We start from the raw sequence: 15880 nt of genomic DNA, 5'->3' as shown, positions 1-15880 counted from the left end.
TCCCACTGCTGCCGACGCTCCCGGAGCCCCTACCCGGACCCAAGCCTGCCACCTGCTGCCAGGTTTAAGGGGAGGTGGTGCTGCATAAAATCAATCAATCAATCAGTACATTTGTAGAGCGCACAACTCACCCATGAGGGTCTCCAGGCACTGGGGGTGGGGTGGGGGTGCTGCTACTGCTCGAACAGCCAGGTCTTGAGGACTCTCCTGAAGGCCAGGTTTTTGCGGCGCGGTGGGAGAAAGATCTGCCGCCGGCGGTCGCTTGACGGATGCGGGGGACGGTGGTGAGGGTGAGGTCGGTGGAGCGAAGCTGGTGGTGCAGGGTGTAGAAGGTGAGTCGTTCGTTTAGGTACGCTGGTCCGGTGTTTTGGAGAGCTTTATGGGCGTGGGTGAGGAGCTTGAAAACCAATGCGGCCACCTCCGCCTCACCAAATAAGGTCCGTGACTGCACCCCGTGTTGGTGCCGCCTTCCGCAAGGAAGGCGGTCGCTGCTCTGGCTACGGCTATGAGCCCTGTGGCCCTTTGCCATGGTTCTGATTTAGGCGAGGTGGCGGAAAAGAAAAGGGAGAAATGAAAAAAGTAAGTAAAAGAAATGAAAAAATCAGGTAATAGAAAAAGAGTGAAAAAGTAGAAAAAAACTCAAATATAGAATCAGGAAAATAGAGAGATAGATAATAAATAAAAAGATTAAAAAAAAGTTACCAGAAACAAAGAATTGAAAAGATAGAGGGAGGATTGAAAAGCAGGCCCAGAACCATAGCAATAGATTGAAAAACAAGATGGCGGCGCCCATTGTGACCGCAGGGGCAAGTTAGCGATATATCTTCCTGCGTGCATGCAAAAACACATCATAAACGGGTGGGACAAGCATCTCCGTGTCTTCGCCGAGATTCTGCTTGCTCGTGGAGATTTGATGGCGGCGCCCATTGTGACCGCAGGGGCAAGTTCGCTCGATATTTCCCCCACGAGCACGCATAAGTGTTGCGAACACGTAGTATGCGTTCTCGAACAGGAAATACTTATTGCGAACGGCCGGGAGCATGCAATACGCGACCCGGAACAGGAAATAAGCATCGCGAGCGGGCGCGAGCATGCAATATGCGACCCAGAACAGGAAATAACCATCGCGAGTGGGTGGGACAAGTGAAAAAAAAGATGGCCACGCCCATTAGTGACCGCATGGGCAAGTTAGCGATATATCTTCCTGCGTGCATGCAAAAACACATCATAAACGGGTGGGACAAGCATCTCCGTGTCTTCGCCGAGATTCTGCTTGCTCGTGGAGATTTGATACCATTTCACGGAGATTTGCGTAACGCGACTAAGCAAATTCTGCCCACCCTTAATAGGTAGTTGCATTGTAAGATCGCCCATGTGTGTCGCCTGACTGTAGTGACACTGACTTCTGCCTCACCTGAAGCAATCAATCCCGTTCTATAAAGAGTAGAAAAATAAACATAAGCACAACATGTATATATTTTTAGAGCTAATGTTACAGGGCATTTAGGAGGGGGGTATATGTGGTGTGTGACTAACTATGCAGGTATGAGTAAAGAAGTGAAGAAGAGATATAGATGAGTGTTTGTAGGTTTGTTTTTATAGAGATAGAGAGAGTCATGGCTGCCAAAGTTTCGAGATCCACGTGTGACTAGCTAGAACAGTTTCATTTCTTCTTAGATTTCCTGGAGCTTATAGTTTTATTTAGCCCTTGTCACTCAACCTGGAAATCTTGCAAACTCTAGGTATAATGGTAAGGGGCAGGGGTGGATGTGGTTTTATGTGGCACTACATTCGTTGTGTCCTAAAGTGGCAGCCCACAGAGTGGAGGTGGGTGCATGGTGGAGAGGACATTTTTCTCCAGGCAGGTGAGATGGAAACTAGGCAAACACAAGGAGATGAGGGTGGAGCACTGAAACTTTTCAGACACTCACCCCCAGTCACAGATCTGGGTTGATTCCATCATCGTTCTTCAGCTCACTTCCCCACCCCAGTTAAGACCCACCGATATGCAAATCAGTCTTGACCCTGTGCCTCACGAGTACAGTCCAGCCCGAACTGCCAAGCCAGGTTTTCCCTTGACCGGAAACAAATATCCTGGACCGGTTTCAGGGTAATACTCCTCTTCAGCTAGGCTTGCTTGAATCTAGTGGCAGAGTGACCAAGGGACCCACATCTGGACATACCCTGCCAACTTAGGGTGACAAAGCAAACACAAGGAGATGATGGAGGGAGCGCTGAAACTTTTCAGACACTCATCCCCAGTCAAAGATCTGGGTTGGTCTAAATAGGTCAATCAAACAGTGATCTATGGAGCCCATTTACATAGGACAACCAGGGTATTTTCAATAAGTGGTCTAAAGCTAAACAGTCACATATAATTGACTTTGTAAAGTTTGTTTCTATTTTCAACCATGTAGCGTGCCAAAGAAAAAAGGGTTTTAAAGCTAATTTGTCCGCTAAGAAATGTAACCCAGTCTCATTATGTAATATAAAAGATGATGCAGATCTTGATGCGCATAACAGACGTTTAAGGAAGCGGGACTCTTCCACCTGTACTAGTTGACTGGGGGCATAGCCCCACAGGCCTCCCCATAAGTAGCAGTTAAAATGCCCTTTTCCTTATGAATTTCAATACTTGCCTTAATTGGCCAACTGCCAATCTTATGGGAAAACCTGAACACTCCGTTCCAAACTCTGCTCAATTTCATCTGTGTGCTTGAGATATGCTGGGTCTGGATCCACTGCTCGTGAATAGCTGCAACATTCTAATCATGACCCTATTGCCTGTAAGGAAACTGCACTTTTGGCTGCCTGTTTAGTAGTAAAATATTGCAATATTTGTTGTTTAAAGGGGTTCCTTGAGGTTCGGGCCCTGGTGTCACTGCACATGCTGCACCATTGAAATCATGACCCTAGTGCCTGCAAGGTAACTGCACTTGTAACTGCTTACTTAGGGGAATATTAACAAGCCAGGCGATAAAATTATCGCCGCTTTAGCGGCCGAAAACTGCCGCTAAAACGGCGATAATGGGCTTGATAATATGCTCTATGCAATTCCAATTGAAGCCCATGTTAGATGCCCTTCACATTTAACATGGGCTTCAATTGGAACTCCATAGAGCATATTATCAAGCCCATTATCGCCGTTTTAGCGGCAGTTTTCGGCCGCTAAAGCGGGGATAATTGTATCGCCTGGCTTGTTAATATGCCCCCAAGTAGGTAAATATACAAATATTTGGTGTTTAGAGGAGTTCTGACATATTTTGGCCCCAGTGCCACTGCACCTGCAGCACCATTCAAATCATGGCCTTAGTGCCAGCTAGATAGCTGCACTTTCGACTGGCTGTTAAGTAGTGAAATGTATCTATATTCTGCATTTAGTGGATTCCCTAGAGCTTTTGGCTATGGTGCCAATGCACCTGCTGCACCATTTAAATCAAGCCCCTTTTAACTGCAAGATAACTGCAATTGTGGCTGCCTGTCTAGTATTAAAATATAGCAATATTAGGTGTTTACTTGGGTGCCTAGAGCTTTTGGTACTAGTGCTACTGCCCTTGCTGCACCATTCAAATCATGACCCTACTGTCTGCTACATAAATGCATGTGAATGTATTCTTTAGTAGCAAAATGTATCAATGATTTGGGTTTAGTGGGGTCCCTAGAGGTTTTGGCCCCAGAGCCTCTGCACCTGCTGCACCGTTTAAATCAAGCCCCTTTCAATTGCAATGCAACTGCAATTGTGACTGCCTGTTCAGTGATACAATATAGCAGTATTGGGTGTTTAGAGGAGCTCTGACAACTTTTGACCTTGTGCCACTGCACCTGCTGCACCATTCAAATTATGACCTTAGTGCCTGAAAGATAACTGTACTTGTGACTGCCTGTTTAGTAGTTAAATATAGCAATATTTGGTGTGTAGTGGAGTTATGACAACTTTTTGCCCTGGTGCCTCTGCACCTACTACACCATTTAAATCAAGCCCCTTTCACCTGCAAGGTAACTACAATTGTGACTGCTTGTTTAGTACAATATTAGGGGTTTAGAGGGGTTCTTACAACTTTTTGGCTGGTGCCATTGCACCTGCAGCACCATTCAAATCATGAACCTGTTGTCTGCAAGGTGACTGCACTTGTGACTGCCTGTCTAGTAGTAGAATATACCAACTTCAGGTGTTTAGTGGGGTAACTAGAGGTGTTGATCCTGGTGCCACTATGCCTGCTGCACCATTGAAATCATGACCCGTTTGTCTGCAAGGTAACTGCACTTGTGGCTGCCTGTTTAATTTTGAATGTAAGCAATAATCTGGGTTTAGTATGGTCCCTGAAGCTTTAGCCCCTGGTGCCACTGCACCTAGTGCACCATTCAAATCAAGTCCCTTTACCTTGCAAAGTAACTGCAATTGTGACTGCCTGTATAGTAGTCAAATATAGCACTAGCATGTGTTTAGTGAGTTCTGACAACTATTGGGCCCGTTGCTACTGCACCAGCTGCACCATTCAAATTATGACCCTTTTGTCTGCAAGGTAACTGCCCTTCTGGCTGCCTGTTTAGTAATAAAATAGAGCATAGCTCTTGTATATTAACTTTACTTTTAACACACTGAGGGGCAGATTTATGAGGGACTTGCGCCCCTTTTACGCCGCCGTTTCATCACTTTTGTGACGCAGCGGCGGCGTAAACCCTGCGCCATGTTGCGCCCTATTTACATCGTGACGCATCTATGGAGATGCGTCACGGTGTACAGCCCTGCGCCACATGAAACCTGTGTCAGGTTTCATGTGGGCGTTGCTACTCAGGGGGGGCGTTCTGTCGCAGGAACGCCCCTGAAAAGTGACTCAGTGACTAAGTCACTTTCCCAAAGCTGATGCGTCAAAACCCTGCGCCTGCTTGAAGCAGGCGTAAGGCTTGACGCACCATGTTAGGGATAGGGTAGGTTGGAACAGTTCTGGAGTTGCGTCGCACTTGCGACGCAACTTCAGCACTGCGGCAACCTTACGCCGGCAGATGCGTCACGTATCTGCTTGTCCTTGCGCCACGATGCGCCGCATTGTAAATGCGGCACATCTGTGGTGGCGCAAGGGCAAACTTGCGTGACGCATCTTTCCTGGCGCATCCATGCTGATTTGCAGGGATGCGCCAGGGAACATAAATCTGCCCCAATGTTTATTACAACATTTAGAACTTGACCATAATGACCAAATAGATTTAACTGAAAAATTAAATCCGATAATGCCTACAAAGTGCACAGAAAGGAACTGAGCATGAATGGAAACTGCCACAAACATTCTAAGTCTAAAGCATCTGCCTTACACAACTGAGTAATAAAAAAGAAAGTATTCCAGCATACTGTTAGAAGCTGTCTGCTTTTTCCATGGGAAGAGATCTTATTGTGACAGTGAATGAAGCTTAAACAGTGCGAAAAGCTTTAGTAGAAGTATGGTAAATGTGTGCAGCCAGGGGAAGTTAGAAAAAAGAAGTTCCACACAAAAGCGAATTAACTCAGTAATGCCGCAAGAGGAACTGATAAGAGCCCCCTTTTAAGATACATTAAATACAAGAGATTTCACAACAGGCAAAACCTAAAAATGAGGTTGGCTTGTTTAATAACAACCATATCACTATGGTGTCCAAACAACATGCACTTTGTGTAATCTTCTAAAATGGCATACCGCGAGCATGGTTACAGTTCCACGCTGCTGGTCATCCTTCGCCAGCCTTGACATTTTGAGAGGGCCTGAGAAAACACCATCTCTTTCCTTCAGCATTTCTGCTCTACAGAGGAACAGCAGCCATTTAGGAGAAAAGGCATCTCTGCAGTTTATTGAGGTCCTTTTTGGCCTCTTTTACCTGGTCACTGTTATTTTCCCAGCAAGGTTAACTTGCATTACACATCTCTCCACCTGACAGTGTTACATTTGCTTGCAAAAAGTCATGAGCTGAGCCCAGGGCCAGGGTTAGATTTCAGGACAGTGAGGTGAATAGAGAAACAACATGCAGATAAGCTTACATTGGTTACTCCTAGCAGTAGGGTCTGTCTATTTTAATAAACACTTCAAACTCCATTCCCACTAAATGAACAGCAATGTTCCTTGGCTAATAATTGCATTAGACAAATCGTAAGCTGGGCATTTATATCAACGAATCGAAAACATGAACTCGTTTATCTTGCGTGACTCACCGCGGAAGGTTTCGATGATTAGCAATGTTTTTGTCCAGTAAACGGACAGAGGAAATCAGCGAAGAAAGCAGATAATAAAAAAAGCCTTGAAAAAGTCACGATGCTTATTACTTTGGATATCATTGTGTACCCTAGTATTTTTTTTATGTAAATATTTTTATTTCAGTAGGCACCAAAAATTGAGAGCTGGACCACAACTCGTAGGTATGTTGAAATGGGGAGAATTTATTTTTCAGGCATATGGTCCAGTACCTCTGAGAGCTTTATATGTGGTATGTAAGGTTGTAATAAGACATTTCTTTTTTTAAAGTAGACAATCCAAAGATCAGAAAAATGGGGTAATTGAATGATGTTTAGAAATGTGCATGATGAGCCTAGCGGTGGTTCTCTTATTCACTTGAAGGCATCTGCAAAGGTATTCTGGGGCTCCGAAATATTGGAAATTCTCATAATCAATCCAAGAGATAACTAGGGCCGATGTCTCATGTGTTCCAGGATCCAATGGCAGTAAAGGAACAATTTGATATAACACTTTAGGCACCATAAAGCAGGTCGCTGGTATAGGGGCCACCTTTTGATTAACAGCGATTTTGGAATCAAATATGAGGCTTAGATTCCCAGCAACTTCTACTGGCTGTCGAGAGGGTCCCAGTTCCTCTGGTCACCAGTCTGGTGTCCAACTCACTAATGGCTTTCCTAACATGTAATTCTAGTATTTCTCACCCTTACGTTTCAGACAGCTAGAGCTCTTACACTTGACTAGTGCCCGTAAACAGTTCTTGAAATTCTGTTTGGTATCCCTAGAAGTGCTATCTATCTTCACAATAATTTGTGTGTCATCCACGGAAGACACTGGTGAGAATCCAAAGGATTTCACAAGTGTGGCTAGTGGTCCCATTTATAAATTGAACAGCACAGGGCTTAAGAACCATCGGACTGTTGTACAACATGGCTTAAAGTAAAAACAAAAGCGCTATGCACCCCCAGCATTGACATCATCACAGTGTGTTTTTATTGTTTAAGCCAAGCACGAGGGGGGGGGGGGAACGACAGGAAGGCAGTGCAGGGGAGTGGGGAGTGTGAGCAGCAACAATGGACAGCGGGAGTGGGAAGCAAGAACATGGGAGCTGCGAGGGAGGTGGGTGGGAGCAGAAACAATGTTTGAGGGGATGATGCTTACTTTATCGCCCCATGCCTAAACGATTAACATGTCTGTGTGTAATGGGACTGGTGCTCATTTAAAGTGCTCAGATACCTTTGGGTCGAGATTGAGCAACACTGCCAAAGAACAAATAAAACAAAACCAAAACAACAAAAGAGAGGTGCGGGGGAGAAGCAATACAAGGGACAGTGGGAAGAGGGTGGGGACAGGCAACATGATGGCACAGAGGGAGATAGATTACAGACATTTACCCTTTAAGTATCTGAGGGAGCATGCAGCCAGTTGGTCACAAACAGGAAGCTGTACTAGGTCCATGTCCACAGCAGAGACAAATTCCAGAAGCCCTGGAAAAAGCAGAAAGGAGCAGGAGGCACTGACCAATCAGAAGCAGGGAAACAAGAGTGATGTGAAAGCTAACCAATAGTACGCAATGGTGAGTAATGGGAGGGCTCTAAGCCCATTTTTAAGCTTTTTTTTGTTAACAATAGATTTAGCCGAAAGCGCATGGTCTCTGTCTCAGGTGAAACCTAACCATGTTATGAAAGATGTGTACCCGCAAGTAAATTTAACAATATTCTTAATCCTTCAAAGAAAAGATTTCCTTGAGTTTTACATGAATTATGTTTTTATAACACATATGCCCATTCAGTCTTAATGCAGGTGAAATGGTGCAATTGACAGTGAACCTTCACACACTACTTATGCCAAGCATTTTAAAAAGAAGCTTTATGCAGAGGAAAGCCAACAAGATGTCACAACGCTCCATCTATTAATATATTTAATGAGCAATACAAAATTATCTATATGTATTTAGTCATTAAACAGCTATTTTAGGAACGCGTCATCTGGAGGTATTTGCTAATTATTCCATGGCCCTTTCATGATCACGTAAGGTCACTTTTTAAATTTGCATACTTATTTACATTTTAAATAAAGTATTTCATGGCAATTTTAGTAACATATATTACAGCTACATTACCAGCGTTTAGATTGATCGTGTTTAAGCAATAAGGAGCATGAGCAATGTATTTATTTATTTGTTTATTTATTTATGCAACATACACCAAATCTACAAAGGTATGTTTCTACTAATTATCAGACTGTTGCAGTAATCTATTTTAACTAGTACAGTTGAGTTGAGTAATTTAATGCTTTACATTGGGAAAGATAATTGAATTCTATGAAATTAGTTCTTAATACTACTCTGGTGAAGTAGTAACAAAAAATTCCATAGGCATCAAAGGGTTGAATATTACTCTGAGATTTCTGGCACATAAGGAGGAAGTATACATGTCAGTGGAAGGAAAAAGAAGTATGGTCAGAGACATGGACAGCTGAGGCCATAGTTTTGGAAGAGTTTATCGTGAATGGCTCACGAGCAATTACATGAATCATAGTCAGATATGCATGATTGAAGGTGGATAAGGAAGCAGAAACAAAGATCAGTGCCAACCATATGAAACGGACAAGAGATCCCAAACTTAGATTATGCCAAAAATCAAATCCCTGAGTATCACCGCCTGGTAGGGAGGCTGTAGAGTCCCAGACTACTAAGATCAGTCCAAGACTTTGTGGAAAAATAGAGAAGGGTGGAGCGAATAATTCCTATAGTTTCAATGGAGTTGACTAAATATGGGAGGCACAGACATTAACTTACTTGTTGCACCGCTTTCTTGCAGGAGGGATAGGAGTCTCAGAAGCATCGCCCAAATGTCTATGACCTCTAACATTGACGGCCAAAAAGAGCACTCATGTTAAGATTGGGGAAGCGAATTGGAAAGTGTTGCAGTTCTACTTAGTAGTGAAGTAAAAGACAAAATCCTTGCTTAAGTGAAGAATGAGTGCTATGTGTGCAAAATGTAGATCGGGCTGAAGCAGATGATGTGCATTTTCAACTAGGATGATTTAGCGCCACCTACTGCTGAAGATGACCAGTGCTTGAAATGTAAAGGTTTCCAGAGTCTGAAGTTTTATGCCATCTTCAATGGAGTGTCATCATCCTACTTTTCCAGTGTCAGATGTTATTCAGGGTTCCCTTGGTGGAATAGCTCAATGTATTGTTGCATTGGTCACAGGGGTTTGAGGTTGTGTTTTTTTTCAATAAGCATGGGACACAAATCTGGAGAATGATTTCTTTTTTGAGAATAAAGAAGGTGAGGTGACTTTACTCTCCCTTATAGCGATCAAACATTTATAATAAAAAGTTATAGTGCAGCTTGAAGTCAATGGATAAACTTTACAGATGTGTTTTTATGATTTATTTCTTGGATATTTTATCCTTTATTTTTGTAAAACATTGTATTAGCCAATATGGATGAATGCGTGAACGGGGCATTATTGACCCAGAGTAGGGAAAAGAAATGGAACCACCTGAGCAATATTTATGTTATAGAAAAAATATATATATGCCTTTGTGGTGTCACAGTAATTTGATGGTATACAGAATTTAGCTTGTATCCCCCTGGCAAGCTAGGAATGTAAAAGTAGTGAATTCCAGGCATGACAAACTTTAATAGAAGAATGCCCTGCACTGTGCTTGGACAGATGCGTTGCAGCTTCCTTAATGAAGGATGACAAGCGGTATTTGTTCTGGGGTGAATGACAGGCAGCATTTTCACTTAGGTCGGTGGTATATTTCAACCTCTGGTGGGATTGCTTCACATGTATTTCTCTGACAATGGACCACCAACTGTGCTCTACCTGCAGTGGGTTTTGCTGGCCTCTGCTTCCAGTTTCGCACCAGTTTCCTGACACAGCAATAAAAAATGCACGGCGAATAAAGGTTGGTGGAAACAGAGATGCCTGAAGGCATAGATGACATTTGTGGCTGTGGGACATTACCTGATAATCATGCTGTGAGTGCTAGAGACAGCTGAATCACAATTCCACAACCTCTGCCCTCTGCAGTGAGACTCAGCTGTCCAATGTTCCTAATTAAATACTGAGGGGCAGATTTACAAGCCCCGTGAGTCATTTTTGCGCCGCTGTTGCGTCACTTTTTGTGAAGCAGCAGCAGCGTAAAAATGTGGCCCATTTACAACGTGACGCATCTAGGGAGATGCGTCATGTTGTAAAGCCCTGCGTCACATTATACATGCGGCAGGTATAATGTATGCAGGGTGGGAGTTCCAATGCAAAAAAGCCTTGTAGAAGTGACACAGATTTCACTGCGCCACTTCTAGGACGCCACTGCGTCAAATTCTTACGCCTGCTTTAAGCAGGCGTAAGGAGTGACGCAGCGCAATGAGGATAGGCCTCCCCCTGCATTTCTGGAGCTGCATCGTGCTTGCGACACTACTCCAGCAATGAGTGACTTTTGTGTCAACAGATGCGTCAGAATATCTGACGCATCTGTCAATCCTTGCACCATGGTGCGCCGTATTGTAAATATGGTGCATCCATAGTGGCGCAAGGGTTTCTAATGGCGGCAGAGGGAAAGTGACGCATCTTTACGGATGCGTCACTTTTTTGTAAATCTGCCCTTGAGATGGTAAAGGGCAGTTGGACACTGCCCCTGGAAAATAAAAATGCATATATCAGGGGCAGAGCTTGACCGCCAGCCAAGACGGCCACTTGTGTGGGAAGCTCTGCACACTGTCAGATGCACTTGCTGATTACTGAGCCTTCACACTACAATTTTACCAAAATGAGCTGCTGATACTGCAAGTACACTGCTTGGTGAGCAGGGAATTGCTTTTGGTTGCCATTTTTGGGCCCCTTTGAAGCTGTATGCATGCTTGTTCTTGTTTACCTCGTAGCGGCGGCAGTTGTATAATAAGTGAGTGTTTACCATGGAACTCTCACTCTCACCCTAAGAGCAGATTTTACTTTTCTAAGACGATTTTGTTTACCTGCAGCTATTTTTAGCTATTTCTCGAAGGAGACAGATTCCTGCCTTCTATTATGTTTGCTTCTGGTTTCAACTCCATATTTTAGTGATCCCAGCATGTATCTTACATGGTGAGGAGACCTTTTCTTCTGCATGTTGACCACATGAAGCATCCCTATTAATCTTTTCATAAAATGGCCAGAGGAGAACTGCTTATTTTTGCCATTTTTTATTAACTTGAGGCTTTGGTTTATTGTCTGCAGTCTTTTTCCTCACATTAGGCGGCCATCTCATAGGTACATTGTGGCAGGTTCCCCCAGATCATGTAATGCTGTAATTTTCCTTGTGCTTTTTCTCAAAGATTTCTTCTCCTATCCTGCTTCACCCAGATGGGCTAGTCGTTTTGGTATTTTGGACAATTTTGTAGTGATGTTTTTTGAATGTGGTAATGCAAATTGTATGGGCAGACTAAAGAAACATAACTTTTCTTCTCATCAGGTGGTATACTCCCCTCAGAGGTTACCATGCTTTTTAAAAGTGGTCATTCGCCTTACTACAATCATTTATCATTAACTGTCTCTAAGACATCCTCCTCGTCTCTGCCCTCTCTCAAAACCATCAATGCTTCATCTACACATAAACAGATCAAACAGGACTCACCTTCCAATGTCAATAACGTCTTCACCTATTTCAGTTGAACTCATTCTGAACAAAATAAGAACATTTCGTCCATTTGTTGAGAAAACTAACACTCACATTCAAAGTCTAGTTGACAAATGGTCTCAAACAGAAACAAGTGTCTCAGCCCTGAAGCAACATATTAGTGATGCTCATGATGAAGTGATAAAAATGTCAATTCTGGAAAAGGAGGTGGCAATGTTAAAATTGCAATCAGAAGACTTAGAAAATAGAAACAGGTGTAACTACCTTCTTCTGTTCTTATGGTCTTCCGTACGGACTTGAAGGCAATGACTCCATCTCATTTTTTACTACTTCCTTGCCCCAGTTAGTGAGCTTATCATCTTCCACAGTATCGCATATTCCTAGCAGGCCTAGGTATGTCCTCACCCTCAACTATCTTTTCCTCCCCTAGGCCCAGGGGATTGTTTTCTTTCTTGAGTTTACTGACTTGTTGAAAGCCCTAAATGCAGCAAGATCCAAACAGCAACACTATTTTTGGCAGGGGAGAAAGATGTTCCTATCACAAGATGTTACAAAAGACATGATGGCCAGAAGGAAGGAGTTCGTAGATCTTTGTCCACAACTTTGCTCATTCGGTACTCGCTTTATACTGTTTTACCCCTGCCTCTTTTAAGTGACTTTTCAGAATAAAATATCTTCCTACACAGCACCTGCGGATCTTCGAGACTTTCTTTGTCTTCTTTCCATCAGTTCCATGGATACTTCTGGACCATGAGTCTCCTCAAATCTATAGACTTTGGCTTCTATTTTGCATATGTTCTCTTACATACTTTTGCTGCAATTGTATTATCTTTACTAATTAACCTCTTTCTTTTTTACAGGTTCCCTGTTGTCTATTGTGTTATTGTAATTTTTAGATCTGCTTGTCGATCCATTTTGATCCCTCGCTGTGCCTTCTTCACCCTGTGCTGTCATCAACCCCACCCTAATGTTCATCCTTACCAGGTATGTTGTTACAGGCATCAATGTATGGCATGTACTGTTTCTTCTTTCCTGATCTTCTCTCCTTTCTCCTTTAACTTATATTTCTGTTAATTTCCTTCTCCTTTCTTCCTTTGCTTCCTGATTTCTCCATGTTTGTAGAGCTTGTTAACACAGAAGACCGTATCGGTCTATATATTGTTGCTTGTTTTATCATTTAGAGTTATTTCCTGGCATGTCTATGGATTTATTGCCCAATAAAAAAGGCTGATAACTTTGTTGCATTTAGCCAGGTATAGCCTTCAAGAAACCCACCTACTGAATCTGAAGCTCTTAAACTTAAACATGGATGTGTGGGCTCAGGTTTTCCTTTTTCAGCTAAAAAAATGGAGTAATACTCATGTCATAGGAAACTAAAGTGTGTAACTATCTCCCAGGAATCTGGTACAGAATAGACATGTCTTATTGTTGAATTACTTAATAATGATATCCCCTTAATGGTTTTAAAAACCTGTGGCCCTACTCAAATAGATTACTACTTTTGACCTGCAAATTCGCAAAAATGTTTGCAGTATGATAATAACTTTTTTATTTTGGGGATGGATTGCAATCAAATTGTGGATCTTTGGTTGGTCGCCAGTCTCCAGTCAAATTTGTAACTCATAAAAGGCACAATTTCACTCTATTCTCACGCAACGTCTCCTTGGAGACTCTGTAATCCGTCTAGAGGGCAATTTTCTTTTTCTCTCCCCTACATGGCTCTCTTTTTAGGCTCAAACATATTTTTGTGAGTAAACCACTTTCTCAAAACCTTATTAATTCCTCTATTGAACTTATTGTGAACTCTGACCAAGACCCGGTTGTTACAGATTTTGATCTGCTCCAGGTACATTCCATATCTAGTAGATGGAGATTCAAAAATTCACAATTCTACTTGACCCAGCTTTTTCCTCAGTTTTTACCACTTTTACTGAGGAATTTTTAAACATTCATGAGGCTGCTGATTTTTCTCCTCAGCTTTTCTGGGATACCTTAAAGGCTGCTGCTCGTAGGCACATCATTGTTTATGTTTCTGAAGAGAAGGAAGGTTTTGTCAAGAAAAGCCAATCCGTATTTTCAAACATTAAACACTTAGAAAATCAAGATTACTCTTCATCTTTGGCTCCTGATTCACAACAACCTATACTAGTAAAATTGCATTTTAATAAAATTACTAAAGATAAAGCTTCTTCTATTTTACTTCAAAGTAGTGCTCCTTAGTATGGTGGTCACAACACAATGGTGAAGCTCCTGGCTAATTATTTGAAGATCTGGAAATGACGCCATACACTAGAGTCTGTAATACCTTGCACAGGAAGCCCTGCATTCAAGGATAATGAGGTTTTGGCTGAGCTTGTAAAATATTACTATATTCTTTAAACTTCTAACTCTGCTGCTCATCTGTCTCAAATCAATACCTATTTAAAAGATGTTGTTATTCCCAAATGCGAGCGTCTAGACTTTTCTCCTTTTGAAAATGACATATCCATATCAGAAATCATTCAAGCTTTTCAACCTGTTAAGATGAGTAAAACCCCAGGACCTGATGGTTCCACTGTAGAATTCTTTCTTCATTTCTCCAGTATTTTACTTCCTAAATTGTTTAATCTTTTCCAGTTTATCTCAAGCTCTGGATCAGCAGGTGGCACCTTCCAGGAGGCAACTATCTGTATCATCCCTAAAGAAGGCAGAGACCCCAAATTTTGTAAGAATCACAGACCAATAACTTTAGATAACGTGGACTATAACATCTTTGCCAAATTGTTAGGCTTACATCTTGAGCCTCTTACCTTCAATGATAGGTAAGGAGCAATCTGGATTTGTCAAAGGTAGATTGGCATCTGACAATTCTAGACTATGCATTAATGTATTGAATAAAGCTTCTTCTTTTTCGTGTTCCCTAGCTGTGATATCTATTATACTGAGAAAGCTTTTGATCTCATTGATTGAACCTTCTTACTCAAATCATGTTCCTTGCATGGGCTGGGTCTTCACTTCATTTCACCTATTTCTTTACTCTATAAATCTCCCATGAGTTCTGTTTTTATGGATGGTAAAAATTTCCAAATATTTTCTTCTGAAGTGGGGTGTCCATCAGGGCTGTCTGCCATCTCCCCTTTTGCTTGTCCTAACTCTCAAACCCTTTGTGTCCCATATATATTCAAACAATACAGCAATTGCTGGGACTTTCTGTCTATGATATACTCCTTTTCCTCTCTAACCCTGCCCACTCTGCACTAGCCTTACTCTAAAAACAATTGCTCCATTTTCCTCAGTCTCAGGTTATAAGATAAACTTAGAGAAAACCAAAAATCTGCCTCTTACCAAGTTTTAAACAATATTTTACAGAAACATGCTTTCAATTGAAAGTACCTAGGCATCTGGTTTACTCCTTCCATTAAGGATTCTGTAGCTCTAAATACCAAGGATTGTTTAAAAACGGTTGACAAACTCCTCTCGTCATGGAATTTCCTGTTTCATTCTTGGTGGGGTCATCTTGACTTCCTCAAAATGATCATATCACCCATTATTTTTTATATTCTATCCATGTCTCTAGTGTACATACAGTTCACATTTTTTAAGAAATTGAATTCTAAATTTCTAAATTTCTTTGGAGTAATAAAAAAACAGAATGTCTTTCATTCAACTTCGGAAAACTAAGCAGGCAGGTGGGGTTTATTTTCTAGATTTCTGGCTATACCATAAGGCTTTCTGCTTAAGACAAGCTTCTAGCTGGATTTCTTCATTGCAGTCTCAGTTTACTCATTATAGTTGGACATTGAATGTGCTTTACTTGTACCTTTTTCGCCCCAGTCGTTTTTGTCTTTTTTCTCTAATACTTACATCACAGCTTCCCCGCTAATTAAACATATTTGTGTCCTATTAAAACCTTATTTTCAGCCACAAATCATGACTCGTGATTTTTTCCAATAATCTCCTCTTTTTTTTTTTTAAGTTTAAAGAGGATTTTATTGAAGAATGAAAAAAGTTGCAGTACAATAATAATATACATATATGATAAAAAATACATTATAAATCAGATCAGAGC

This window comes from Triturus cristatus, chromosome 12 (assembly GCF_964204655.1).
Source record: "Triturus cristatus chromosome 12, aTriCri1.1, whole genome shotgun sequence".
NCBI classification, from domain to species: Eukaryota; Metazoa; Chordata; class Amphibia; order Caudata; family Salamandridae; genus Triturus; species Triturus cristatus.
The sequence above is the reverse complement of the archived record's forward strand: the minus strand, read 5'-3'. Positions refer to the sequence as shown.